Source organism: Parasteatoda tepidariorum, chromosome 11 (assembly GCF_982258835.1).
Source record: "Parasteatoda tepidariorum strain Cologne lab strain chromosome 11, Ptep-v5.0, whole genome shotgun sequence".
NCBI lineage: Eukaryota > Metazoa > Arthropoda > Arachnida > Araneae > Theridiidae > Parasteatoda > Parasteatoda tepidariorum.
Window position 1 is genome coordinate 45,788,220 of NC_141765.1, and position 27,971 is coordinate 45,816,190.

The window sequence follows — 27,971 nt, forward strand, 5'->3', positions numbered from 1 at the left end:
ATCTATCCTTTCCGAAGATGAAAGCAATGTAAATTTATTGATGCATTATTAAAATAGTTTGAGCTATTGTTTTAAAATTATTTTATTTCGTTCTAGATGCTTTATGCAAATGTTAGTAAAATGAAAACGCTCTCAAAATTAATTCACTTTTTAGTCATAAAATACATAAATATATATTTTGTATTTATTTTGAATTCAAAAACTCAATTTTAAAATTTCGAAGCATTTTAATATTAAAATTTGTTTAATATCTGTATATTATTAAAACTCTTTTGAAAAACGCTTTTGAGAAAGAGTATGATATTAAACAGTTTTATTCAAGAATTAGAAACAAACGTCTTGTGTTTAAAAATGTTTAATAATTCTTTCATGTTTAAATTATGAGTAGCAAATTGATAATTTGCCTAAAACTTGAAAAAAAATGACTTCAAATAATATCATACTACAAATTTCCTTTAAAAATCTTTTGCGTAAAGCGACTCACTTTTTTAAAGATTACCTTATACCGAAAAGTACAGTTTTGTTTGAAATCAAAGCCTTAAATTTGTAAATTCGCGATTCAATTACCATGAAGTTGAAAGTTAAAATGTAGGCTCTCGTAAACCTAAGTGTGTAAAGTAAAAATTAAAAAAAAATTTAAATTTAGAGATTTTACTTCTTGTTCTGAATATGTAAAGAGCTCAAAATAAAAAGCGGACCACACTAAATAACTTTTGATCTAATGATCGGATCTTCCCGTTCTAGGACTCAATTTCAATGGTTCGAAGGGGTGACCTCAAATTTGCTAAATAATTAGTGCAGACGATATTTTAAGCAGCGAAATCAGATACAAAAACGTTCTTTCTCTGGATAAACATACCTTTTTTGACGGATTCAGATTTCTGACCCCCAAAATATAGGGGGTAGCCACAATCTAGGAAATATGGTCCTAATAGTTTGGTTAGGAGAGCGGTCCAACATATCTCAAGAACTTTTTGAGCGAATTGAAACATTTTTGCACACAATTATAAAATTCCTTTATCCAAAGATAATTCCATACAAAATACAACTTTTAGTAAATATATATTACTTTTTATCATTTTATTTATTAGCAGTCTAAAAAATTTTGAATTGTAATGCATGTAATTTTTTACATCATTTTAAAAATAGTAACTTTAAAAGGCAAAATACAAAATTTGAGCGCAATCGGTTGAATAGTTTCGGAGAAATCGAATTTTGAAGATACATCTTCTTCAGAATTCTATTTCTCAGGAACTATTCGATCAATTTCGCTCAAATTTTGTATTTTGCTATTTAAAATTGCAATCTTTAAAATGATATAAAAAATTGCATACCTTACCATTCAAAAAATTGTAACTGTTATTAAATAAAATAATAATTATTTATTAAAAGACTGATCAAAGAAAAGAAATAATTTTAGGATAAAAGAGTTTTATAATTGTGTGCAAATTTTTTTTCAATTCGCTTAAAAAGTTCTCGAGATGCGGTGAAAGACTTAAAGAATGAAATTAAAATTATTACGCCCTAACTTTGCATCGCTTTCCTGACTTAATTTTGAGGACCATATATTCTAGATTACGGCTACCCCCTATATTTTGGAAAATCTGAATCCGTCAAAAAAAATTATGTTTGTTCTGAGAAAGATCGTTTTTGTGTCTGATATCGTAATTTAAAATATCGTCTGCCACTAATTATTTATCATATTTGAGGTCACCCCCGCGAACCATTAAGATTGATTCCTAGAATGCGATGATCCGATTATTAGATTAAAAGTTATTTAGGGTGGTCCGTTTTACTTTGCCCACTATACATCACTACAACGGAGAAGAGAAGTTCTGATGTATGTATATATATATATATATATATATATATATTCTAATACATAAGACCAAAATATATAATATTTAAACTATTCATTTGGTATTTTTTCCGTTTCTATGATAACGGTTTACGGGAAATTCTGGTTTAGCAAATTATAGTTCTTATTGACGCACATTTACTAAAAAATATGAAGCTTAAAAGTAAATATAACCGAATAAATAATTTTTCTGTCGTGCATTAACATATCAAGCAATCAAGCCATGCATTAACATATCAAGCAATCAAGCCATGCATTAACATATCAAATTATCGCATTTTACCACATTTACCAAATTATAGCACTTTTTATAAAATAAAATTTTATTGTTTATTTTACGAAAGTGCTTTGGTAAAAATTATCGAGCTTTTTGGTGTTAATAGAGGCAGAAACAGCAAATTTTACCTTATTCTGATAGTTTTCACTCAACGCGTAAATTAAACTGCTTTCCGCGGCTCTCAGCGATCGTGCAATTCATCTTACTATGGGCCTAACTTGGCTCCTACCTCCAATTTTTCTCCGCCGTATATTGAATCTTGATTAAAAAGCATTTAAAAATATCTTATCGACTTTATTGTTGAATAACTCTAAAAGTTTTATAGTTTTGGTTTAGAAAATTTTTTAATAAAAAATCTAATTAAATAATATAAAATTTTATAAAATAGATTATAGATTGGCAAATTTTATGAGATAGATTAGTAGTTCAGAGAACTAAAACTCGTAATTATAAATTTATATAAACTCAATATAAAATTTTATACTTGACAATCCAAGAAAATATTTTATTATACTTTCAAAAGACTTGTACTAAAATAATTTTTCCGTACAGACAAGAAGGTTTTAAAAAGAAGCATAATAAACGTTAATATTTGCATGTTAGACTTTTAAACTATTACTAAACTTCCAATAATTAAAATTAATACTTTGTATTTATGCTCTCTATTTCACACTGTTAGAAATTTCTCGGAAAAAATGGTTAAAAAGCAATTTATTTAATTGTTTTTTCACCATATTGAAACAAAACAGTCAAAAAACCAAACCATAAAAAAGACGGTATTCAAACTGTTAACTGCGATGAAAACTGTTTATTGACCGTTTCCACGTAATACGGTTAAACAACCCGAAGTTGATCGCACCAACTAGCCCTATGTAATGAAGTCACTTAGTTCCTTGCAGAGTGGTATATATTATAGCCGAGAGAGCTAACCTGTTAATCTCGTGACCGACAGAACGGCGGTTCGCATCCCAGCATTGACATTGTGATATTACCTTCATTCCCTTCAACACATGGAAGGGTTTTAGTGTTTTGCACACCCCAATTTGTGACCCTGGGTTATTAGAATACGATACTCTCATTCACTCATAGATGGCAGCACCATAAAGCTGCTAAGCTATTTCCTATTTCTTTTACGGTTTTGAAGCCATGCTGGTTGTAAATAATTTAAATCCGTATTGTTTTTTATTCATGGTTTTTGAACCATACTAGTTGTAAACGGCTTCAAAACTGTAAAGTTAAAAAATGTTCTTTATCGTTAACTTTACGGTTCAGACATACGGGTAGACAGACTACTGCTGGTTATTTTACTGTAATTTTAGAATGAAAATTCTAATAGCACAATAGGTCACTCAAAACAACAGCTCCGAAAATTTAAAAATGTCTATTAGCAAAAGTGGAAAAATCCCGATAACCTGGTGTGTAAAATTTTATCTGGAGTCAACAATTTTTAAACATTGTAATATACTTTTAACATGAGACAATTATATGTTCGAAAAAAATTATAACTTAACATTATGTGCGATTGTAAATATATTTTTTAGTTACTTTATATTTTTAGTTATTGTTAAAATGAAACAATAATTATTTCTTAAACAAAAAAAAGTATGCTTAAGTCCATTTGATTAGGTATTGGATTCTGAAAAGATTCCTCCTGACTCTTATATTTATTAGTGAATCTCGGCACGATTCATTTTAAATTTAATTTTATTTTACACTCAATTATTTCATTTAAACTATTAATATTGGGATATTTTTAATTGTGTGTAAGATTCAAAACTTGTACAGATTTAAAATAACTACGTGGGAATTTAATGAATGTTAGAAAAATAACTTAACCCTTCAAGACGGGTTATATGCATGTTGTACAAATGCATATATGACTCACCCGTTCCGAAGAAGTTAAAAAATTCTTATATTATATTCTTTATGTATTCTTATAACGATGTTCGTCTAAAAATAACTTAAAACGTTTTACAATGAAAACGAGTTAAAATTTATTAAAATTTAAGCATTAAAATCTTAAAATATAAATATAATTTTAAAAAAAATTTCATTTCTGTTTTTCATAAACATTTAAATATTATATGCATACTTTTAATACGTGAAATTTGTTTCAGAAGAATCTATAAGGGAAATCTATCTATGAAAATTTTAACCTTTAATATGCCAACTATTTTGTTTAACTAATAAAACTTATTTCAACACAATTGTTTTATGTTTGATTAGATTTCCCTTTATGATACTCGTATCTAAAATATAAATTAAGAGCACATCAATCACGATTAGGTCTGGCATTTAGATGAAAAAAAATCAATGACAAAATTTTGCTTTAATATGTCCCACCTACAACATGACGTAATTATTCGATTTTTCCAATGTCCTTTCGAAAAAAGTGTTCATCAAAAAAAGTGTCCATCACCCATCAATAAAAATTAAAGTAAAAGTACGACAAAAAAATCTCACGTGGTTTTACCATGTAAAAATCTCAATATAAAACAATATTTTTATTAACATGTAAATGATTCACGTGATTATATAGCAATCCGCATAGATTATTCTATAGATATTAGGCTATAGATTCAAATATTTTGTTTCATTTACTTTTTAACTATTAAAAATTATTTTAAAAACATTTTTAATTGTTTGATTAGATTTCCCTTATATGCTTGTGACATGTTAAATGAATGAAAATCAGAGAAAAAATTTTGCTTGTCCCCCCCCCCCGGATGACAAAATTATTCGATTTTTCCAATGTTCTTTCGAAAAAAGTGTCCATTTGCAATCCATCAACAACAAAAAAATTAAATGAAAAAAATCTCACGTGGTTTTACACCATAAAAATCTCGATATAAGTCAATATTTTTATTAATATCTAAATGATTCATGTGACGCTATAGCAATCCGGAGATGTTATTCTATAGATATTATTTTATATTATAGATTTAAAATATTTTGTTTTGTTTACTTTTTAACTAATTACTTTAAAGTCTTTTATAGTTTGATTAGATTTCTTTTACATGCATGTCATGTCTTAAATATAAACAAGAACACATCAAACGAGATTAGGTCTGACATTTAGATGAATAAAAATCAATGAAAAAAAAAAAAAAGAAAAGAAAGAAATTCGCTTTAAAATGTCCCTCTCACCGCGTGACGAAATTATTCGATTTTTCTGAAGCTCTTTCAGAAAAAGTGTCCATTTACAACCCATCAAAAAAATTAAAATAAAAAAAAAGATTAAAAAAAACCCCACGCGATTTTACCCCGTAAAAATCTCAATATAAGACAATATTTTTATTAATATGTAAATGATTCACGTGATGCTATAGCAATCCGGAGAAAAAGAGGGGAGAAGAAAGAAATAAAAAACCTTTTAAATATCTCCCCCTCCCCCCATCTTCAGCCGGAAAACTAATCCATAAGAAGGGGGGGTTGAATAAGAGCTATGTAACAAATCCTATGGGTCGGGTGAATTTCCGCCGCTCAAGGAATAATAGGACAAAAAGAACAAACGAGCAAGCGAAGTTGGCCTGAGGCTGAATTATGTGTGGCTGAATTTGATTACATCACGAGTTCTAGGTGGGATGGGCTTAACGCCGGCTTGCCGTAGTCCGACGCCTACTACCAGTTGCTCACCAAGAGCGGACCGTTCAACATCCCGACATCATCATCATGCTGAGATCTTCATCCCGGAATTCTTCTCTTTCATCGTTTCTCTCGTGTGATTTAAAGGAGTGCTCTTCTTTTTCTCTCGCTAAATACTTGCATTTTTGAAAGAGACACTTTTTGACAATTCATTTTTGTTATTGTTTTTTTTTTTTTTGTGGAATTTGATGGAAAGGGTAAGTTTCAGAAATGTTTTCTTTCCTTCTTTCGCACGCCCCCCACTTTCATTCCGCGCGCGCTTCTCATCCTCGTGTTCTGTTGTTTTGTGTTTCTTCGAGAGTGCAGTCACGTGTGCAAGCGATGTGCATGTGCGTGTGTTTTATGAAACTCAATGTCTAAACATGGATATACCGATATTAATGTAAAAACGCCTGTTATATTCCTGTTATACCCTTTATTTGTGAGTACATTACATAATTTTTTTAAGCTGTTTTTCCATATAAACTAATAAAACATGTTTTGTTTTATTTTATTATTTATAGCTACTACCATTTTTCTTTATAACTAAGTAAATTAATTTATTTTTCCTTTAAATTGACTCTCTATTTCTTATTAGTAATGTGTTTTAGTTTTTAAGATTATTTTTCAGTTTAATTATAATTTTTGCATGTGTTTCATTATTTAAGCCCTTGTAGCTGTTTGTTGAAAGTTCTAGCTTACATTTTATTCTCGTAGCCCTAACTTCCCCTTTTAATTAATTCCACATTTCTTCTTTTTTATTTAGTATTATTCTTCATTGTTATATTTTATAATAGTTAATTTAGTTCCTTAGGTTTCTGTTATGTATTAAGTGCGTAAAAACCTTGTTTGAAATATTTGTATAAATAAATTTTTATTTGAAGCTTTAGTTATTTAAAAATGAATTACTTTCACTTTATCAACAAAACTAACTTGCAAAAAAAACTTTTAGCTATAGTTTTTAACTTGAGGAATTGTTAATTTTCGCTTTATAAATTATTTTAGATATTTAAAATGTGTAAATGAAATGCGTAAGCTGTTTTTCTTCATAAAAGTAAGGCTTTATTCTAAAAATAAGATTTTTAAATCACTTAACACCTAAAATTAATTTATTCTTCAATTTTTTAAAAAAATATATGTGAGTGACACTGTTCTGTTAGGATTTATCTACGATTTACGTTATAAATAAAATATTGAAAATTGTTTTGTTATTGTCAAAAAAGCATTTAATCCTGGATATTTTTGAATTTCTCTCCGATAGTTTAATACTCCTTCTATCCCACGAATATTTTGTTTATTAATTAAATTGTTTTCTCAGTTCTAAATCTCATAACCATCGAATATAATAATTAATTGTTTTAAATTAAGAACTAGAGCTTTTAACAAAATTAACAATTATAATAATAATATTTTAGTTCTATATTCAATTCTAGTTTTATTTGAAACTTCTAATTTACATAAATATAGTCTTCTTATATGCATATATAATCCAAGAACTATGTTAATAATGAAGTTAACAGTTAGTTTTAGCAACTAATATATCAATGTTAAATTAAGTAAAATTTTTAAGTGTTAAAACTCTCGTTAAAGTTACAATTTTAAGAACCTGTTAAATATCAAGTCTTCATAAATATTTCTTTTCAAACTGATGTCGCGTATTTAATTAATGAGAAACGATTCTTTAGTTAAAAAGAAGTTTTTTCATCACATGTTAGCATTATAATCATGAAAAGAGCATAATTTAATTAGAAAATCCGTATTACTCTATTGTGCAGTTGGCACCTTCTCTATCGAGACAGTATGAATATAAAATTAGAAAAATATAAATTTCAATTAAATAATATCCTTAAGAATCTCTAAAGGCTTTTGAAATTTTCCTTTTACCTAGGTTAAAAGATTTGTGGCTATATCATAAATTCAGAGTTTTTGGCGAAAGCAATTACACTTATGATCAACAAATGCGGTCTGTAAAATTAATTAAAATTCATTCTTCATGCCGTGCTAGACATGACACTAAAGGAAAAGGTGGTTTTTTAAGTAAAGATTAAATTTGAGAATATTTTTTACGCGTCTGTTTTATTAATTTGCTTTTTACTCTGTTTCTGCTATGAATTAATGTTTTTGATGTTAATTAAAAAGGAAATCGACGACAAAAACTATTCATCTGAGAGATATGTCTTTAATTTCTTGTTTTAAGTTTTCTTGTAAATGTTTTTTGTTAAACTTACCTCTGAAGTTTATTGAAAACTAACTAAATATATAATTTAAATCACAAAAGCATTTCTCGATAATTAATAACAAACTGAAATTTTTTTTTATTATAGTTGAGATTCTAGTTTTTTATCGATACACTATAGCATTTTCAAAACTGGTAAGTGTTTCTTAAAAAAAAAAAAGAAATTCTTAAACAAATTATAATTTGGTATTCAGAAGAATGCTTAATATTGTCTACATTTATTAAAACGTGCAAGCAGTAAAATTTCTAAAAAATTTTTAAATTGATGTTGACTTATTAATTTTTGGTGCAAAATTTTACACGAAAGTTTCTTTCAAACTTTTTCGTGAAAGCAATCAAAATTTACTAATCTTACTCATGTTTACGCATAACTTTACCTTGTGCCAAATTTTGTACTTCAATTTACGTAATTTGAAATTCTAGGTACAAAAATGCAATAGAGACCTCTGGCCTAAGATAATCCTAATTTTGTAAATGTTTTTATTAAGTCACTACATTTGACAAAGATCTTAATTTTTATTAATTCTTTTTTTCATATTGAACATCGTAACATTTTCAGAATATGGTGCTAGTTGCAAATTATGAGTGCAATCGAAATTTCAAACAAACCCTCTAATATTACTTATCAATACTAAACCAATAGCTATAAATTAAAACTTGTTTGCCCTAACTAAATTTGTCATAACATATAATTTTTAATATTTGTTATTTATTGCAATAAACATAATAACATTTTTAGTAGTAAATGTATTTTTTTCAGTGAAAAATTTTTACATCATGTTAGTTTTCGCAATATTTTATGAAAAAACACAAAATTTAAGCAAAAACGATTATTTTAATAGAATTAGCAAATATTAATTTATATATAAAACATAATAAATGTTTTTAAAATATTTTTCTCCGTAATAGAATGTTCAATTTTTTTTCTTTAAATTTTAGATTTCACCTTAAAAAATTAAGTTGGGTGAATACATCGTGAAGGGACAACTATAATTTCCTACACTATTTTATTTTAGTGTGAATAAAATAATTTTATTCACATTTGGTTTCTTAAATATTTCAGGTATCCATACATATTAACTAGGTATTTTTTGATGAATTTATTAATTGATTTAATGCGTCACGTGCAAGACGGAAACCGTAGAATCGTCTCGCATGTATACAGAACGTAAATATTTAAGTACTTTTACCTTAAAAATATATTTAATAAATAAAAATGATTACTTTTTCATTGAAATTTCTTTTGATGTGGGCCTTCAAAACTAAGAGAAAAACTCTCAGGGGTTAACTCAATTAAATATGAAGATGAAGCCGAAAACGAATGACATACTTTTGACCAACTACTCCCTCAACCTAACTGGAAAAAAATGGTGTCACATTTACCGGATTGAAATCACCTTTGTGATTTAAGAACTATGAATAAAAATGCGTTGAAAGGATGCTCAGTAGGAGAACTCGTCCTATGATAATTTTAAATCTAATAGATAGTTGATATATAAGAGTTGACTTTCCATACGGTATATGTGAGCAAAAAATAACATTCATTTCATCACAAAGATTTTCAAAAGATGAAGGATACTTATTTTGCTGAAAAAAACAAGGGGAAGGAATATGAACTTATTTTCGGACTTCTTTATACACACGCATAATTCTTCCATTTACAAAATATATTAACATAAGTTTAATTGCGAAATTTGCATCACCTGTATTCAACGATAATTTGCATTGTGAAAAATGAATTCCATGTATGCGTAAATATTTGTATCTCTAAAGTTTTATAGGGGGGAAAATGATGAACTCAATATAGCTAACTATTGGGATTTTCAATATTTCTTTTTAAAAAATATTTAAATTAATATTTCTTTAAAATATTAAAATTTGGTGCTTTAATATTTTTTCAAACTCGTTTTTTATAAAATATAAAATGATAGAGCAATTTATTTTCCATAATACGCATAAATTATATCCTGTGAAATTTCTCTTCATTATTATATACTAATAAAAAGAGAAAGTTAGATTGTCATGCAAAAGACGTAAGAAAACACCAATCATCAGCAACAACGAATTTTTTTAAGGATAATTATTTTTTTAAATAATTTGGAAGGTAATTATTGTAAACATTTATTGAAGAAGAAAAAAACAAATTCGTGTGTTATATTATATTATTAACTTTGACATTTTTAAAACTCGTTTATTTTCATCTTTCGTACGGAAAAGATTTTTTTCAGATTAATTGAATGAATTGCAGTGTATGGAACAAAATAAAATGTTCATACTCTTTAAATATTCGTCAAACTATATTTAATTTTTATATTCAAAAACCATAAAGGTTACTCAAATCAGAATAATTGCTAAAAAGATAGACATAAGTTGACGAAAGAATTTTAAAAAACTAAATAAAGATAGACCCAAACAGTTGACATTGTTTGTTGAAGTTAAACGAAAAAAGAAAAACAGTTCATTTACTGGAATAAAAACAGCAGATTTTTGGAAAGAATATTTTGCAATGCTACATTTCTGTCCGAGAATTCCGTCTGTGTTTAGAAATATGTCATTTTATTTTATTGTTTGGCAATATATTCGATGAATAAAATTTTTCCGACAAAGTTATCGCAGAAAAATAATCTTCGATGCTTATGAAAAGAAATTTTAAACAAAAATAAAATATTACTAATCATATAAATTGTACTAAAAGTGATACATTTATGAAGTAAACATTGCGTTGTTTATATTATGTTTGCTACTTTTCTAATATCTTATGAAAATATACATTCATAGTTTTCTTCATAAAAAGATTTAAACTTATTAGTTCACAAACTCTACCCTCACTAAAGTATAAAGAGTACTGAAACTAAAACGTGAATATTTTAGTAATAGCCTATGTAATCAGATACTCTTTGATTTTACATCATTTTTGAACATAAACTAAAATCTTAGCGATGATATTTGATGTTTTAAGAGATTTGTACAAAGACTTTTTTAGGCATCCATTATGTGGAAATGATATCTATCGTAAGCGAAATAAATAAATATTTAAAACGAAATCATGATAAATATATTGCACTTAGCAAGGACATAGTCAAAAAGTGGTAAAAGCTGCAGCACCATTTGAAATTGGAAAATTTGGAATAAGAAATTTTATTGCAGGTATAGCTATAGAGATAACTGATAATATATATATAAACGAGACTTAGAATTTTTTCAGACTGAAATCTTTTTTAAGCGCACCGAAAAAATATTCTTAAGTCCAGACACTTTAAAAGTGCATTGTAAAAATTCCGGATCAAATTACTGTAAAAAATACCGGCAGTCAAGAGTGCCAGTACATTTTATCTTAGAATTCATTTTTAATGTAAAATTTTGCGGAACAAAAACCATGACGTACCGTAAAATTTTTTAAAACAAAAAATCTAATATAATGCAATTTTTCTAATATAATGCAATGCGTAATTTTTGCCGTAATATTTACAGTAAAATCTCTAAATCTAAATGTGTATTACTGTAAAAATTAAGATTTGAATTTTACGCTAATAATGTATATTACGGTAAAATGGATATTTCCGAGCATTGCTTGCAATTCAAATGTTTCAGGTTCAAATACTATCTCTAACTTAAAATCAACATTAAAAAATGTATTTTATAAGTGATACAAATTTGAACATATTTTTAGAAAAAACTATTCAATGCTATTTTTTAATTACCAGTCAGGAAACATCTATACTAAATTGTGCGTTCATATTCATTTACAAACCAATAATAGAAATTCATTTTTGGGAAGGATCAACATTATTTATAATAGCTCTGAATCATATTTGTGTATTATTCTTAAACTAGGCAGTTCGTCTTGCGTCAGGTCATCACATTTCATACATTTTGATGAATAATTTATATTCTGTTAAATCAGACAAAAAGACGCGCTTTTTGATCAATTAGCATGAATATCTCAAGGTTTTACAGAAAGCAAAGAGGAAATAACTTAATCATATTAAACGTTTCAAACGAAATGATACTTTGTGGTTTCATAATAAAGCCTTTCTGGACTTTTTATTTATTAATTTTTTTTTGTTGTTGGTAGATTTGAATAATAATAGGAACTTTGCACACATTCCTATGTTTCTTGAATACAGATAATTCTTTGTATTTTTTTTAAAGAAAAATCGAAACAAACATTTAAAATAGAATACGAATTCAATATAATGTTATGTTTTAGTTTATAAAATAGGAAAACTAATTTCAACACATTTCCTTCACTTTAGCTCAGTGTTTCCCAAAGTGTGGTACGCGTACCCCCAGGTGTACGGGAACAGTTTAACGGGGGTACGCGTTCTTATGCGAAATATCTTGCAACAAACGAAAATTTCAAAAAAAAAATTTTAGAAACAAAGCTAACCATGAAAATTTACAATCACGTATTTTTCTTTTGACTTTCTTTTGCAGAGTTAACAGTTAATAATTAGTGGTGTCAACAGCTAGTTGTGATTTTTAACTTTTGTGAAATTTTTTATTATAAAAAATGCATTCATTTTTTTATTAGTGGAATACAGCGTCACGAAAAATTTAGAAAGGGTACACTAAAGTCATAAGTTTGGGAAACACTGCTTTAACTTGTGACCACAGCCAACAACTTTTGGAAAAACTTAACAGTGCTTACAAAACGTATCCTTATCCCATCAGAAACTTGACTTAACTTTTATTTTCTAAATCAAACTTTATAAGCATAGAAAAAAAGTGCCTAGCTATCACGTGGCTTATGTTTAAATTTTAAAAAATACTATAAAATGCATAATAAATTTTAATCAAATATAAACGCAAAACACCTGCCGCGTGATATTTTAAACTGATAAGTAAATGTTAAAATTACTGAAACTTTGTATCATGATATTCAAATAAATAACATTGAACCACTTAAATGTTATTAAAATCGCTATCAGCACAACTCAAGGATAGCATTTAATCAGTTTGTGCGTATTCAAGATATGGGAAAATTGAATTCCAGATCAAGTATTTTTTTATTTTTCGTGTTTAATTCAAACAACTACAGATAAATTTGAATATCATATGTATCCAATTGAGATAAAAATTACAATTCTTTTTAGAAACATTCTGTACAATAAGAAATCCTTTTTTTCTTATCATTTTTATATCGTTACTCCCTATTTAGGTACTATGGTATCTATCAGTTACATAAATTAGTGTTATATCATAAAACTTCTTAATATCTTTGAATTTTAATCATGTTGAATATTTGATAGTTACTTTTAATTTATTTTTTCCGTAAGCTTGCCTTAATATAGCAGAAAAGCAACTATTTTCATTTGGCGCCACATTCAACCACCATTCAGCTATAAGGTAATAACTATGTCTATTTTCTAACGACATTTTATTACGACACTATACTGTCTTTCTTGAGTCATTTGTGTGATTTCGCGTTTACTTCATATGAACATTGGATTTTGTGACTCGTTAATTTTTTTTTAAAAAAATGCTTATTATTGTTTGTGTTTACATATTACGTTCAATATATACCTTTACATATTTGCTTGAAATTGGTTTATTTGTAATTCCTGATTTCGTTGGAGGGTTTTGAGTTTTAGAATTTGTCTTGACTTGAAGCAAAATTGAATCATTTTTCAATATTTTTTTTAGCTATTTTACTTTATTCAAGCTATTTATTTTATGATCAAACTCTGTATCGCTGTAGTTTTTTTTATGTTAACTGTAAGAGTGTTGTAGATATTAATTAGAACAAGCAAATTTATATCCAATTTAAATTTAATTAAAAAGTTGTTTTGATATGTTATACTAAAATTAAGTAATAATAAGTATTGTTTTTTCATAATAACAATTTGTTAACTTTCTGACTTGAAATGTAATTGAAATTAAATATTGTTTTTAATTAGTTTTAAACTATTCTGTTAGCACAAAAACCTATTTCAAAGAGCAAAAACTGTACTCATTTTTCTGATGGTTTTAACTTATGCAAAAATGAAAAACGCATAAACACAAACAACATTTTTTTATAATTTGTTTCAAATAATATTAGCATCCTTAAGTAAAAAAAATAATACATCGCATTGATATTAAAAATTATAAATAGTTTTTATTTATTGAGTTTCTGAAATTAACATTTCAAATTAAAATTCAAAAAAAAATATTTTTGCTAGTCATTTCTTATAGCCATCTAGCAAAAAACATTTTAGTATCCATATAAATGTTTGGTTTTAGTTTCATAAAAATTTAAAAACATTTTTCTTGTCTTTTAACTTGTTTCAAACAGCAGTTGGTAAAAGGAATGTGATTGCGATTTTATTTATTTATCATTTTATGTTTTTGATTTTTCTTAAAATTATTATTTTAGGACATTTATTAAATTGTAGTTTAAGATTAGTGCATTTTTCATTGCTTCATCGTATGTTTTATATACTCTAAAATTCATGCTGCTTGTTAAATTGTTCACATTCATTTTTGCGTCAAAATGTGGTCACAGATTTATCTCTTTAGCACGTTGTTCAAAAAGGTAAATTTAATCGCAAAATATTGATCAGTGCATCATATTATGCAAAATACACATGATGTTTCGAGAATTGTTTGAGAAGTGTGTCAAGATATGAAAATTACACGACGATATATTTTAGGTATTGTGATAGACTTCAAATTAACCACCCAAAAAAGGAGGGGACAGAAGTTTATCTAATATTTCACAATTTTGAACAACGTGGTACCAAACTTTGGAAAAATTAAATTAATGTATTGCTTGCCTTGTGAAAATAGCTTCTTTTTTAAGAAGAGAGATATAAGACAAATTCTTCTGCGTATGGTTAGAATGAAATGAAATAGGTTTCTTTACTTGTTAAAAGAGCTTTTTTTGCTTGTATTTATGTAAAAGAAAAAAAGCTATGAGTGTATTGTACTTAATAAGAGATGACTTTAGCAGATGTATTTAATATAGCGGATATTTATGGTGTACTTAATAAGCGATGCAATTAATATGGATTGAACTGAAATTTGTTTTTAATTGAATTATAATTATTTCTCCCTTAGTGTTTGTTAAAAATTTTACTTCTTCTTGAAAAAGGCCAAGTAACTTTGTATTGGCTATTTCCTGTTTCCGGAAGTAACGATTATGCTTTTAAGTTGGCAAACATCCGTACTAAGCACTCTTTTACCTCAGAAATAAAAACCCCGTGTAAACCAGTGATAATATTCTCGACATCCGATCAAATTGTGTATGTTTTTTATTGTTTTATGCAAGTGTTTCTTATCTACTACCGTTAGACATATTAAAATAAAAGCCTGAATACTGAAAAGAGAGTTTCCGGGTGACTTTTTATTTCCTGATCATACTTCAGTCCCGATCCTCCAGTCTGCGGACAGGAAGAGCAACGCGGCGCCTGTTTTTGGAAAATAAAATTTTACTTAATAGCCATACGATAAACATATCCCTGTTAACTGCATATTGCTAAGATTCTAGTTTCCGCACATTTATATTCATAACAATTCAAATGCCAATGCGCAAAATTACTTTTTTCGTCGGAATGTTTTAAATCTTATGACTTTAATTGATCATTTTATTGGATTCGTCAATTTTTGAGTGCAATTTTTATTCTTACGACAAAAATATATAAATATAAGTCTCAAAGCGAAAATGCATAAATTTTGCAACGAAAAAAAATTAGCATATTTAAGGAACCTTTTTTCGAGATATAAGAATAAATGAAAGTTTTGAAAAACGTCTGTTATATTCTTGAAGTGTAAAAATTAATTTTTCAAACTGATACGAACCAGAAAAACCACTGTACAGATTCAACTTAATGAAAGCTTTCTTACTGATTGGCAGAATCTGTAAATTTAATGTTAACTTGAAAAACAAACGTTTTTCCGATTACTCTTGCCAATGTCTAAAAAAGTACAAAAAAATTTTATTCACTGCTTGTTGCAAGAATCAGTTGTTTTTAAAAGATAAATTCTAAAATTCTCCCTAAATTCATCGTAAAATTTTTTAAAACGAACAAAAACATAAAGCAAAATTCTTACGAACTTCTGCAAAAAGTGTCATCTTACATACACGGTTTTAAGTTTTACGAAACCTTTCTTAAGTTATCTGGAAATAATTTGTGGACTATAAATGGCGGTCTGAAAATTTAAAAATCATATACTTTTTCTGATAATTCACTTCTGAGTTTTACATTTTAAATATCATGCTACATTTTAAAATATCACGTTACTTCTTAAAAGAATTGAGAAAAAAAGGAAAAGAAAGAAAGAAAGAAAAATTTTTTCCTAGAATTCAGAATGTCCTTATTCTTAGAAAAGCTTTCAAACAGAAATTCAATGGTCAAATTTATTTTTGTGATATTAATGCTTTTAAGATGCCAAACTAACAAAATTTGATTCTGGAAATAATCAATCAGCTGGATAAAAATCCACATGCTATTATTAGAACTTTTAGAGATAGGAGCCATTTACCTAAGGGTAAAGAGTGTATATCATTTTTCATTTATCAGAATTTATTTGTTGCAATAATTGCGAGATATGATTTAACAAAATTACTCATATATTACATAACTTTTCGGTGAAGATAAAGGATTTTTCAGTTCTAAAATAATTTAACACTTCTATTTGCATTATTTACGTTACGCTTATGTTTTTCGTGAAAGATATTAATAGTGATTACTGGTTAAATTTGTGTTGTTTTAATTATATTCTCAAAACACATAAATTTACAGCTCTCAAAACAATTTTTTCAAACAATTATAAAACTTATTTATCCGAAATCAAATATTTTTTTAGAATTATTTATTTTTTATTTGATTTAATTTTAAAAAGGGTCGAAAAACATTTGAATTGTAAGATACACACATTTTTACATCAATTTAAGCAATTAAATTTTAAATGGCAAAGTCCAAATTTAAACTAGTTCATACAAGTTTCTGAGTAATTTTTTAGAAGTTTTAATGACGTATTTTTAAATTTCCTTTTTAAGATCCTTACAACCTGATTCAGTTTAAATTCGTTATTTTGTTGCTTGAAACTGTATGTTTTACAATGATGCAAAAATCCAAAGTTCTGTGCAAAAATTTTTCAATTATTATAAAAATTAAATAGTAAAATGTCAAAATATTTCTAAAAAAGTAAATTTCGCATGAAATTATTTTTGGATGGACTAATTTTATAATTGTGTGTTTACATTTTTTAATTCACTTAAACTATAACAAATATACGGCAGAGTGCACACGAAGTAAAATTAAGATTATTGTGACTAAATAAATAACCACTCTTCTTACTAAACGTTTAAACATTTTAAATTGCTACCATTCCATAATTTAAGGATCCAAATCCTTCGAAAAAAAGTTTTTTTTTATCAGAAATAGAACGTTTTTATGCCTGTTCTTGTAACTTGAAACTTGCCCAAATTAATTAGCATAGAATTAGTCTCTGGAACCATTAAGATCCTGATTTTTAATTTGTGCCATCAATACAACTTATTATTTCCCTATCAATTTTGAAAGCGTAGTTTATCTTACTCTTATTAAAGATTAATTATACAACGCTTTACTAGTTAACGAAAACAATTGCAATTGAATTAAACATATTTTTACGGGCGATTTATTTCTTATTTTCAACTTCATTTAGAACTAGCATTAAGTATTTATCATAACTGTCATTTAAAGACGGAACTCCACCCAATAAAGGACATGAAAATCAAGCTGTTTCTGGAAGAGGCATTTCGACAAATGATGATATTACCCGTCATTAAAATATCCGATCTAAAATAGTGGATATTGTATTTTAATTGGCATCATATTAAGTTAGTTATACCAGTTATAGCATGGAAATTAAACACTCATCATTTCTTTTAATAGAAATCTCAGTCTTTCTTCTTACTAATTGAGGCAATCATCTGAGACAATTCAGACAAAATAGATCCATTTAAGTTCTGTGACATGAAATGAAAATGTATATTTCGTAAAATATTAACAAGATTTTTATTTTGGGAAACATTTTGTGGAGATTAAGGTTTATCAACGTACAGTTTGAAATAACACTGCTTTACTTGAAACAAATCCTATCATAAATATCAGATAGTGTAATTTTTATTTCTTCGTTAAACAATTAGCAATTAAATATTTGTTTTTGTTTAAAAAAAATGTTAGCTTTTACATTAAATTTGAGATGTTGAAAAGATGTTGAGATGAAATGATGTTGAGAAAGTGAAATTTAGCTATCTTACATTACGTTATTTGTAAGAAAACAGAATATCTTCTTTCTGTTTAAAATTTTAGTTGTCATTTAAAGTGGGATTCTGGATTTGAGTTTTTCAATTATTTAAACGGGATTTGATTTACGTATTGGAAAAGCTCAATAACAAATGTTAAAACAGCTTAATATAAATAAAAATTGAATAAATAAAACTCGACAAAAATAATTTTTCAAGAAATATTCACACAGAGAAAAAAAGTATGGTCAGAACTACCAAAATATGGTTAAATTTTTCGTGTTTTTGCCTCTATGGGAACACCAAAGACTCGGTAAGTTTTACCCAAGCACTTTGGTGATGATTTCGGTAAAATTAATAACATGTTATTGTTTTATAATATGTGATAAAACATGGTAATTTTATCATGATACCTTAGAGCACGGCATAAAAACCATTTATTCGGTTGAATTCCCTTTTCAATTTTGTATTTTTTACTAAATGTGCTATAATTTCGAAAACCAAAATTTCCGGTAAACCGTTTCCATACGAACGGAAAAATTATTAAATGTATGGTTTAAATACCGTGTATTTTGGTTTTATCAACCAGAATTATGTTTTTTTTTTTTACCGGAAATGTCATTACAATATATAGTATTGTAATTTTACCAGATTGTTTTCCTCCGTGCTCTCACAATAAGTTAATAATTTAATTAGCTAATAAAAAAATGAAATTAAATAATTATGCTTTATTGATGAATGTCACTAGTAGTAATGGAAACTAATATTGTTTTTTTATGTCACTTCTAACTTCTGTTTCGTGCAAGCAGTGATCCGAGTATTGATTTGCTTTAACATTTAAGGTCACGTAAGGAAAACTATCCTACAGTTTCTCATTTCATTACTGAATTTTATTTCAGTTAATTCTTCTATGTGTCGCATGATTCCGCGTTGCTTCTTTTCAAATATTACAGAATAAAGTTGTTAAATTAATCTTCTTACCTACTCAATAAGATGTTGGAAAATCTGCACTTAAAAATTGCGGATCAAATTACGACAAAAAGTACCGGCACTGCGGTTACTTTTTACCGTGAAATACATATTTACCAGAACATGTTACGGAACAGAAAATCTGTTATATCGTAATTTTTATAGTAATTATTACGGTAAAATCACAGAATCATTTTAAATAAATGTTATTGCAAAAATTACAATTTACGGTAAAAATAAATTTTACGAATGATGTACCCAAAGTGCTGGTACTTTATACTGTACTTAGGTCCGGAATTTTTTACAATGTAGTTAAAGAGTTCTTATGCATTAAGCAATTATAATAGCTTCATAAAAATGCTTATATAAAAAGATATTAAATAAAAAGGGGAAAGTATATTGCACCCAAATATCGTAACTTCCATCTAAATTTTTAAGCTTTAAAAATTTAGCATTAAAAGTAAAATTTAAAAAAAAGCGATTTTTCTAAATGACTTAACTATAAACAGTGCAATACATGCGTTGGAACCAGTCATTCAATCAGCAATTGAAGAAATTTTTTACTTGTCCAGACAGATTTATTACGTAAAGACAGTTCAACAAACAATTATACAGATATAAATGCATGAATTAAAGAAAAAATCATCACTGCATAATTTTATATCATTTTACTTCAATGCAACTGTTATACATTAACTACCTTACGAACTTTTTCATTAAGTGAACTGATCACATGCTAGGCTTAGTATTACAGATCAGTATTAACATACATTTCATACTTCAAAGTTTCATTTTAATAATAAGAAATGAAGATTATTAATTTTTAAAGTTATTAAAATTGAAATAATATTTTTGCCTTTTTTTTTCTCTATAACCATTAATTTTACAACATTTCATTAATCTTACTATAACCATTTCACCCTTAGAAGTTTATTTGTTACTTGTATTTTATTAATAGTTAACAACCAATAAGAAAAGGGATTATTTAATTGTACATATTATAAATATGCTGGTGTCGTTTCCTTTTCTGAATGTTAAAGAAAAATAAGTTAGTGATTCGTAATCTCTTGGCAGGAAGATCAATGTCGATATTTTTTTACAACTTTTTCTTCTCGAACAGAATAGTTTGTTGAATAGACAATCGTCATTTCAAAATAATAACAAATCTTTTCTTCCTGACAAATCTCTAAGGCTTCCCCACAAGACCGGTTTTTACTTTTAAGGTATACAAACAAGCTATCCAGCCCTTATTTAATCCGGAAAACATTCTTTTCTTTTTCTTTTATATACATTCTATAAATGCGAAATACCCCTCACCCACCTTTCTCGATCCCCCAAATGTGGGGGTGGGGTGGCAAGCAACAGATTCTCATTCTATTGTGTACCGCTTGGGGCACAACAACACCCGGGCATTAAGAATCATAAAAAGCAGATTATCAGGAGTTGAGATTTGGAAAGGAACGGGATTTATAGGAAAAGGCGATTATTAGAAACATTTTTTAACATCCACGTGACCTCGGAAGTCCCCTATCTATAATATGCAAGACTAAATCCGTTTTCGTCGATTTTATATTACTTTAGAGATATTTAAGCTTTTTTTTCATGCAAACATTAAAAAATAACTCAATCGAAAAAAAGGAAATAAAAACATCTTTGAAAATTCTTACTGTTTGTTTAAAATGAAACTCTTGTTTTCTAAGGGGAGTTCGCTGGGGTTGAATTTGATAAAAACTTAATCTCTGTTTTGAATCCTTAACATTGTTTGTAAGAATATATTAAATCAGTGAGCGTTTTTTCTTCTCTTCATAACCTTTGAAATGAAAATATCGTCGATGATAACTTCAAAAAATCAAAAACATTTCTGAAGTTATTTAATGTTTGAGTTTATATTAAACATCCGTTTACGTAAAATTGAATTTATACATTAATATCATTCCCGAACGCAAAATAGTTAAAAAACGTCAGAGATTTAATCGTTTTAAGATAACAGATAATTCGGGTACTTTATTTTAACCTTTTTTTTGACCTGCGACAATAAAAAACTAGTCTTCTAGACAGAGTATAGAATATATCTTTAACTTCAGGCCTTTCGATTGAAACAATGTTAAATTAATAATGCTATTACTGTTATCATTTTAGGAGAAATTTAGAATTGTTAATGGGCGTTCCACAAAATATTTTATTGTTGAAACTCACCCTTTACAAAATATATTTTTATGAAAATGATCTTATCGCGAGAGCGAACCCTTCACAAAATTTTTCTGTTACCCTTCACAAAATTTTTGTGTTTTTCACAAAACATATTTTTACATTGATTAAATTAAGAGTCGACTTTTTACAATTTTCCAAAAACGGACTTATCACAGAAAATCTGAACAGACAACTAGTTTTTCTGATTCTTCACAGAATTGAAACGCTTTTTTTTCTCACAATTTCACAAAAAGAGGAACACACACAACACCTTATCTGTCTCGGAACTATGTAATAATGGAGTATTAAAGCATAATATTTCTTCCAAATAAAAAAATACTTTTAAAATTAAAAATAATTTTATTTCTTTAGTTAAATTCATTCGAAAGCATCTTACGCCAACGAGTATCATTACCATGATCTTTGCTAAAGTTTGTGCTACCTGTAGAAAAAGGCATGGGTATAAGCCTTGCCATCCATAAAAATAAGCAAATTTAATAAGTAATTTTATCATTTTCATCAACTAACTGACAACATTAGTTTATAAATCTCGATTTTACTCCTTTGATGGAGAACTCTGGTACAACCCTTGTACCAGAGCATATTTAAAGAGCTTAAGCAAGAAAGTACCAACTGACAATCTGGAAAAGCACGAAAAAGCTGGTTTAAAAACATGTTATAGTCAGGTATATGAAGAGGTCTTTATTTTTTTTTCTGTCAAATCATTAAATATAACTGTTTTTAATGGAAAAATATCTTTTGTACACGCTCTCCTTCTGTTGATATATTTTTGAAGCAGAAGTCCCTAAACTCACAAAAGGAACCTTGTTTTGAAATGTTCTTTATACTTAAAGCCTTGGCCAAAGGATACTCTGAGTTCCTTTGCCAAGGCTCTACGTGTGCTCTGATACTTGTGCTCTTTGTTCGCCAAGATTAAAGCAATCATGGATCTCTTTTCTTAACAAAAAAATATTTACATTAATCCACTTGTAGGTAGGGGATAGTTTATTTTAATTTTCTTCATAACATGTAAAATACTTGAAAACTGATATAACTGATTTTGGCATACGCTTACTTCCAGTAATTGGTCTTATCGTAAGAAAATGCTTATTTAAAAAAAATGAAAGATATATATGAATTGTTTAAATATAACCTGTAGTGAGGAACACATGCCAATGAAGTAATTTGTTAGAAATATTGAAGCCTGATAAAACATAATTTAGTAGTTATGTTTTATCAGGTAATTTTGCCGCAATCTTATGTAAATTTGCTGCTATCTTAATTTGAAGATAAGTTGAATATTTCATACTGTTAAATAATACTTTAAATTAGTATTTTTAAATAAGTTGAACTTTTTAAACTTTTAATAATAAAACCGATTTTTCTTGCTTTTTAACCTTAAAAACCCGATATTATGGTCAGCTTGATTGGAAATATGGTTCACTTTAACACTTTCAAATGTGCATTGCATTATGGTTTGTGGTGCATTTATTAAGGTTATATGCTGAGCTTTTTTTTTTTTTTTTTTTTTTTTTTTTTGATGGAGTAGGTGGATCAATATCGTATCTTTTGAGGTGCATTTATTAAGGTTATATGCTGAACTTTTTTTTTTTTGATGGAGTAGGAGGATCAATATCGTATCTTATAAGTTCAGAAACGATACTCAAATGTAAGTTATTTTGACGAATTGCAGTAAAAGGGGATTAAATAAGGATAAAATAGGAATTGGAATTTTAATATTAAAACAATTTATTTCGTATAAGAAAAATAAACTGTTTTTGAAAACAAAAATTTATTTGATTAACATTCCAAAGGCTTATTTTTTACTTCTCCGACGTCTACGACCTTAAGGCTCAAAGCACTTGTTACATGAAAACAAAAACAAAAAAAGTAGGCACGACTCTTATATTGTTATTTCAAATTTTACACGTCATTTTCAATTTGTATCTTCTTTATCATAGTAGTTATTTATTTTATTTTCGCTTTGAGCTGAATATATATAAATTTCAAATAATTTTTTCCTATTTATATACTAAGTATAATTTTTTTTTTTAATATTTAAGCTTTATTTCTCAGAAGCTTAATATTCTAAGCCTTTAGAAATATAACCGCTCAACAATTTTCCCAACAGCAAAGTTTATTTTTCTTTGTATTTCAATAGAGAATAATGTTTAATAATGCTGTGATATTTTACCAATAACTTTAAAGGCTTATAAAAAGAAATTTGCCTATTATGGTAAAAAGTAATTATTTTTTCTTTGTCCCTCTTCAAGAAATCCATCATTTTAACGAAACTTGTTCGAAAAATTGGCTTTTGACCGTCTCATTCTACTCAAAAAAGCGCTCTTTATTTTTTTTTTCTATCCTTTCTTTGATCGGAAAAGACTGTATTGTTTCAAAATGCTGACATACACACAGTTTAAAAAAATTATATCTAGCCTCAAAAGAAAAGAAAGGGGAAAAAAGTGGTGAAATTTTTTTTTTAACCTTAGCCTTTATCTGCAGAATTCCAAATGGATTGCAACCCCCCTTAATTTTTCCCGATATACACATACAAAGTATTCACACCCACCCCCTCACCGCTTGAAATACATTTTGAATGATGATGATGGCTGCCGGCTACTAAAGGGGAAAAGGGGGTGAAGGGTGGTTCCATAATCGATGCAGACGATCGTTCCCCTGGGGGGTGCACGAGGGTGGGTGTTATATAACGTTTTTTACATCCCTCTCCGAAAATCGATACCTACAGTTTCGGAAACTCTCGACGAAAGGAAATTAATGAATGCTCTAATTTTTTGCCAAAGTCCATGAAAAAAATTAAATTTATATAAGAATAAGGTCTCATTATTCTTTTCCCCGGAATCTAAAAAAATTAAATAAATAAACTTAAAATCTTTTTTATGTAATTTTCAAGAGCTAGCCAATATCTTTAGAAGAGATTTATGTCTCAAACATTAATCTGTGTCTGAAAATTAAGTGGTCATTTGTCAAGTGTTAAGCTAATAAGTAATTGTTAATTTAATTTTTTCAAACTTCCTTTTTTTTGGGTACTTTTTTGTATAAGATAACCATTGTCTTGTGAAAATGTGCACCACCACGGAAGAAACCAATAGTTTTTCGGTGTATAAGTGTACCACATCAATCAATGCAAGACTGCAAACGAGGCTGACTTATTTAAAGCAACTGATGACATGTTTTTTTTTTTTAAGAGTCATTTTATACGCATATTGTTTTAGTAAGATTAAACTCAATCTAAAAACTTAACAATATTACACGAAGAGAAAAATTCTGGTAAAATTACTGTATTGTATGGCAATGGCATTTCTGCTAAAAAAATTATAATTATAATTCTGGTTAATAAAATTAAAATATGCGGTATTGAAACCATTCATTTCCTAATTTTACCGTTCATATGGTAATGATTTGCCGGAAGTATTGGTTTTCATACTTATAATTCTTATTACTACACATTCAGTATAAAATGCAAAACTGAAAAGTAAATTTTTCCGAATGACAGATTTTTATGCCATGTTCTAAAGTATCATGAAAATATAACCAAATTTTACCTCTTTTTCCAAATTGTATTACTTATTATAGATCCATATTTTATTGCTTATTTTACCAAAATCATTATCAAAGCGCTTCGGTAGAAACTATCGACGATTTTGGTGCTGTCATAGCACCTGAATTACGGTAAATTTTACCATATTCTGGTATTTTTTACCATACTTTTTTTTTTCAATGTGCAGTCTTAAAAATTTCAAAGTGGAGTTACACGCAAAAAGTTTAATATTTTAACTTATCATATATTAATGTTATTTTGATCTTATACAAAGGTAGTCACTTAAAATTCATCCCCTAAACTCAAAAATATGACTACATTGCAACAAATCTATTTTTAAATTTAATCAAAATTGATGACGTTGTTTTATAGTGGGAAATAGGTAAATTTTAAATTACAGTTCAGTAGTAGTATAAAAGTAAAGCAATAATTGACTTTATAAAATATCTATTTTTACTATGCTAACATTTTAAAAATACTATTTTATTTTTATCTGAAATATTTTATGTGCCAAGACAAGTTTAATTCTTTCACTATTTCTTTGACAGTTAGATTTACAAAATTAATTTTGTTTCCTTTTTTGTAATCTAAATTGTTTTAAAAAAAAATATTTACAATATTGTAGAAAGATTTGAGTTTGATCACTATCAATATAAATGTCTCAGCTAAGAATTAAAGTTTTTCCTAAGAACCACCAACATAAAATTCGGATTATATTTGAAACGTGTTTTCCCTTACGTAATCACCACAAAAATCATCTGCACGTAAGTTTTGAAATTTCTTACTTAACCACAAAATAGAAAATTTCAGAAAATTACATAACCCATAAAAACTGATGAAAAAAACATCAAGATATAACGTTTCCACTGGGTTTCAAACAATGACTTATGTCTGAATAACTTATACAAATATGACTACCAAGTGCAATTAAATTGTTAAAACTGAATTACTCATAGCTCAAACTTTTCTCATCTCGTGGATTATCCAAGAGAGATCAACGGCCCGTAAAAATATGAACGTCCATCTCATTCCCACTTAACCACAGAATGAATTGTTTCTGAAAAGTAACAACAGTTGCTAATCTAATCTTCACATGCTACATCCGAACATGACGTGCTTATTGATTTCTCGAACTGCTCTCTATAATCGATGCTGTAATCCACCAAGAATATGGTAAGATAAACGCCTAATTAACGTTTCAGCAAGCTTGGAATTTATGCCGAAGCCAAGACATTGTTCGTAAGCTTTTGAACATTAACTAAAGAATAGCAAAAGAAAGAATAAAGAAAAAGAGAGGAATAAATATTGGGATGGTCAATGACGATAAATCCCATTAGAGACTTGAATGCGTGATCGAATCTCAAACGCTGCTCGTGTAGAGAGGATCACAATTAATCGAATCAACAGGCAATTGCGTGATTCCTTTGAATAGAGTGCCGAAGATTGCATTGTGCCGTACCTTCTATGGGAGAGATGCAATCTGCTAAATGGTGTATTAAAACGTATCCGATATACTGAGTTTCTACAGTGAACAATACAATCGTAGGTCGTCGATCGCATAGATTTCTAATTAACTCAACCAGTTTGTCACCAGAGCTTTACTGTAATGAGTATTATTGAGGCTTTTTGTCCACTCCTGCGGAAAGACAATGGTTGATCTGACCAGTTTCCGTATAAAGTGTTTCGAGCTTAATAGGTTCCCTTGTCAATCGCTTTTGGAACCTTTAAGTAATATACCGATTGACAAGTCCCGATCGTATTGTTTTCTTTGTGATTTGCCTAACTTCTTTGCCCTTTATAACGCTGGAAGGCAACAATATCCTTCATTTTGCCACGATGCGTGTGTAGTTTTGTTATCTCTGTTTCATTCACTTATTCATTTCTGTCTGAGAATAAATAATAAGTAAGATAGTAATAAATTATTCAGAACTTTTTCATACATCATTAGTTGCTTAACCTTTTTGTCAATGAGCTGATTTTAGCCATATTCCGCGCAATGAGAACCGTTCTTAAAGGTATTAGTAATAAATTATGATAACGTTTTGCGACTGGAAAGAAATATCAATTTAGTACGTTTGTTTGTATTGAGTTATAGTTTCAAGCAATTATTCATGTTTGCAATTTAGGGAATCTATCATCCTTCCTGTAAAATTTGCATCTTCTTGGTAAAGAAGCGATTTTTAAATAACGTATTTGAAAGTTGAGAAAGAGCAAAGCTTAGGTGCTAGCTAAGTAGTTAAAATTAGTTATTTCCAAAGGTTTAACAAGCCTTAAAATAATTTATCGTTAAGTAAAAAACAACTTGCCTTGCACTTAATTTCTGATATTTACTGGTTTATTAGCCAACAATTAGAGTCAAATTAAAAGATTGTTATAATTGCGCTAAGTAATTGTGTACTAGTTTAAAGTAACATAACATTGCATCTGCTATTAATTTATTTAAAAACATATTTTACCTAAATCTGCATTAATTTATTTGAGAGATACATAAAACTTTTCAGTTTCCAGTAGCTCTTTTAAACACTTGTTCCTCGAAATTTATGGGAAAAAAAACATTTTATTTTATTGTCTTTTATTTTCTGTAAATCTTCATCCGAATGTTTTTTGTACATTTTTTTTTTATTTTACTATTAATTGACACTTAACATATCATTTTAAAAATGTATTTGCGTTAAAAAATCATTAATTCCAAATTTTTTTTTACCTCATATATCGAAGGTATTTTTTTATTTATTTATTATTATTTTTTTTGCAAAGTGTTGACTAAGGTGCAATTTTATCTCTATTTATTCCAACTCCAATTTTGTAGAAAATCATTTCCGTTTTTTTAACGTTTCAGTTAGTGCGATTCTTACTGTCATCAAAAAACGAAAAACTGGTTAAGTTCCCATACATATAGAACGGGTAATTTAAGTGTGTAGGAATATGAAAACTATTTATTTCTCACATTGCATTTTATGATGGTGCGATTAAATAGCAAAGTATATAAGTCCAGCCCATTGTAGCAGATTGTTGTTTCGCTTTTTTTTTCCTGTGTTA

The 27,971-nt window shown here is 27.6% G+C and overlaps 1 protein-coding gene across 9 annotated transcripts in view; it reads left to right on the forward strand.

The window, feature by feature from the left end:
• The window catches only part of LOC107445721 (zinc finger protein castor homolog 1), a 195,512-nt gene that overhangs the window by 53,316 nt on the left and 114,225 nt on the right, over positions 1-27,971 (forward strand). For 3 of the 9 annotated variants that reach the window (XM_071187565.2, XM_071187566.2, XM_071187568.2), the window contains exon 1: positions 5,689-5,977. The exons of 2 other annotated variants lie outside the window; for them this stretch is intronic. The gene's annotated coding sequence lies outside the window, so the exon portion shown is untranslated. Of the gene's footprint in view, positions 1-5,688; positions 5,978-6,130; positions 6,202-27,971 lie in introns of those variants that run through there. 4 more of the 9 variants (XM_071187563.2, XM_087154607.1, XM_071187564.2 and 1 more) reach the window with 2 other exon arrangements.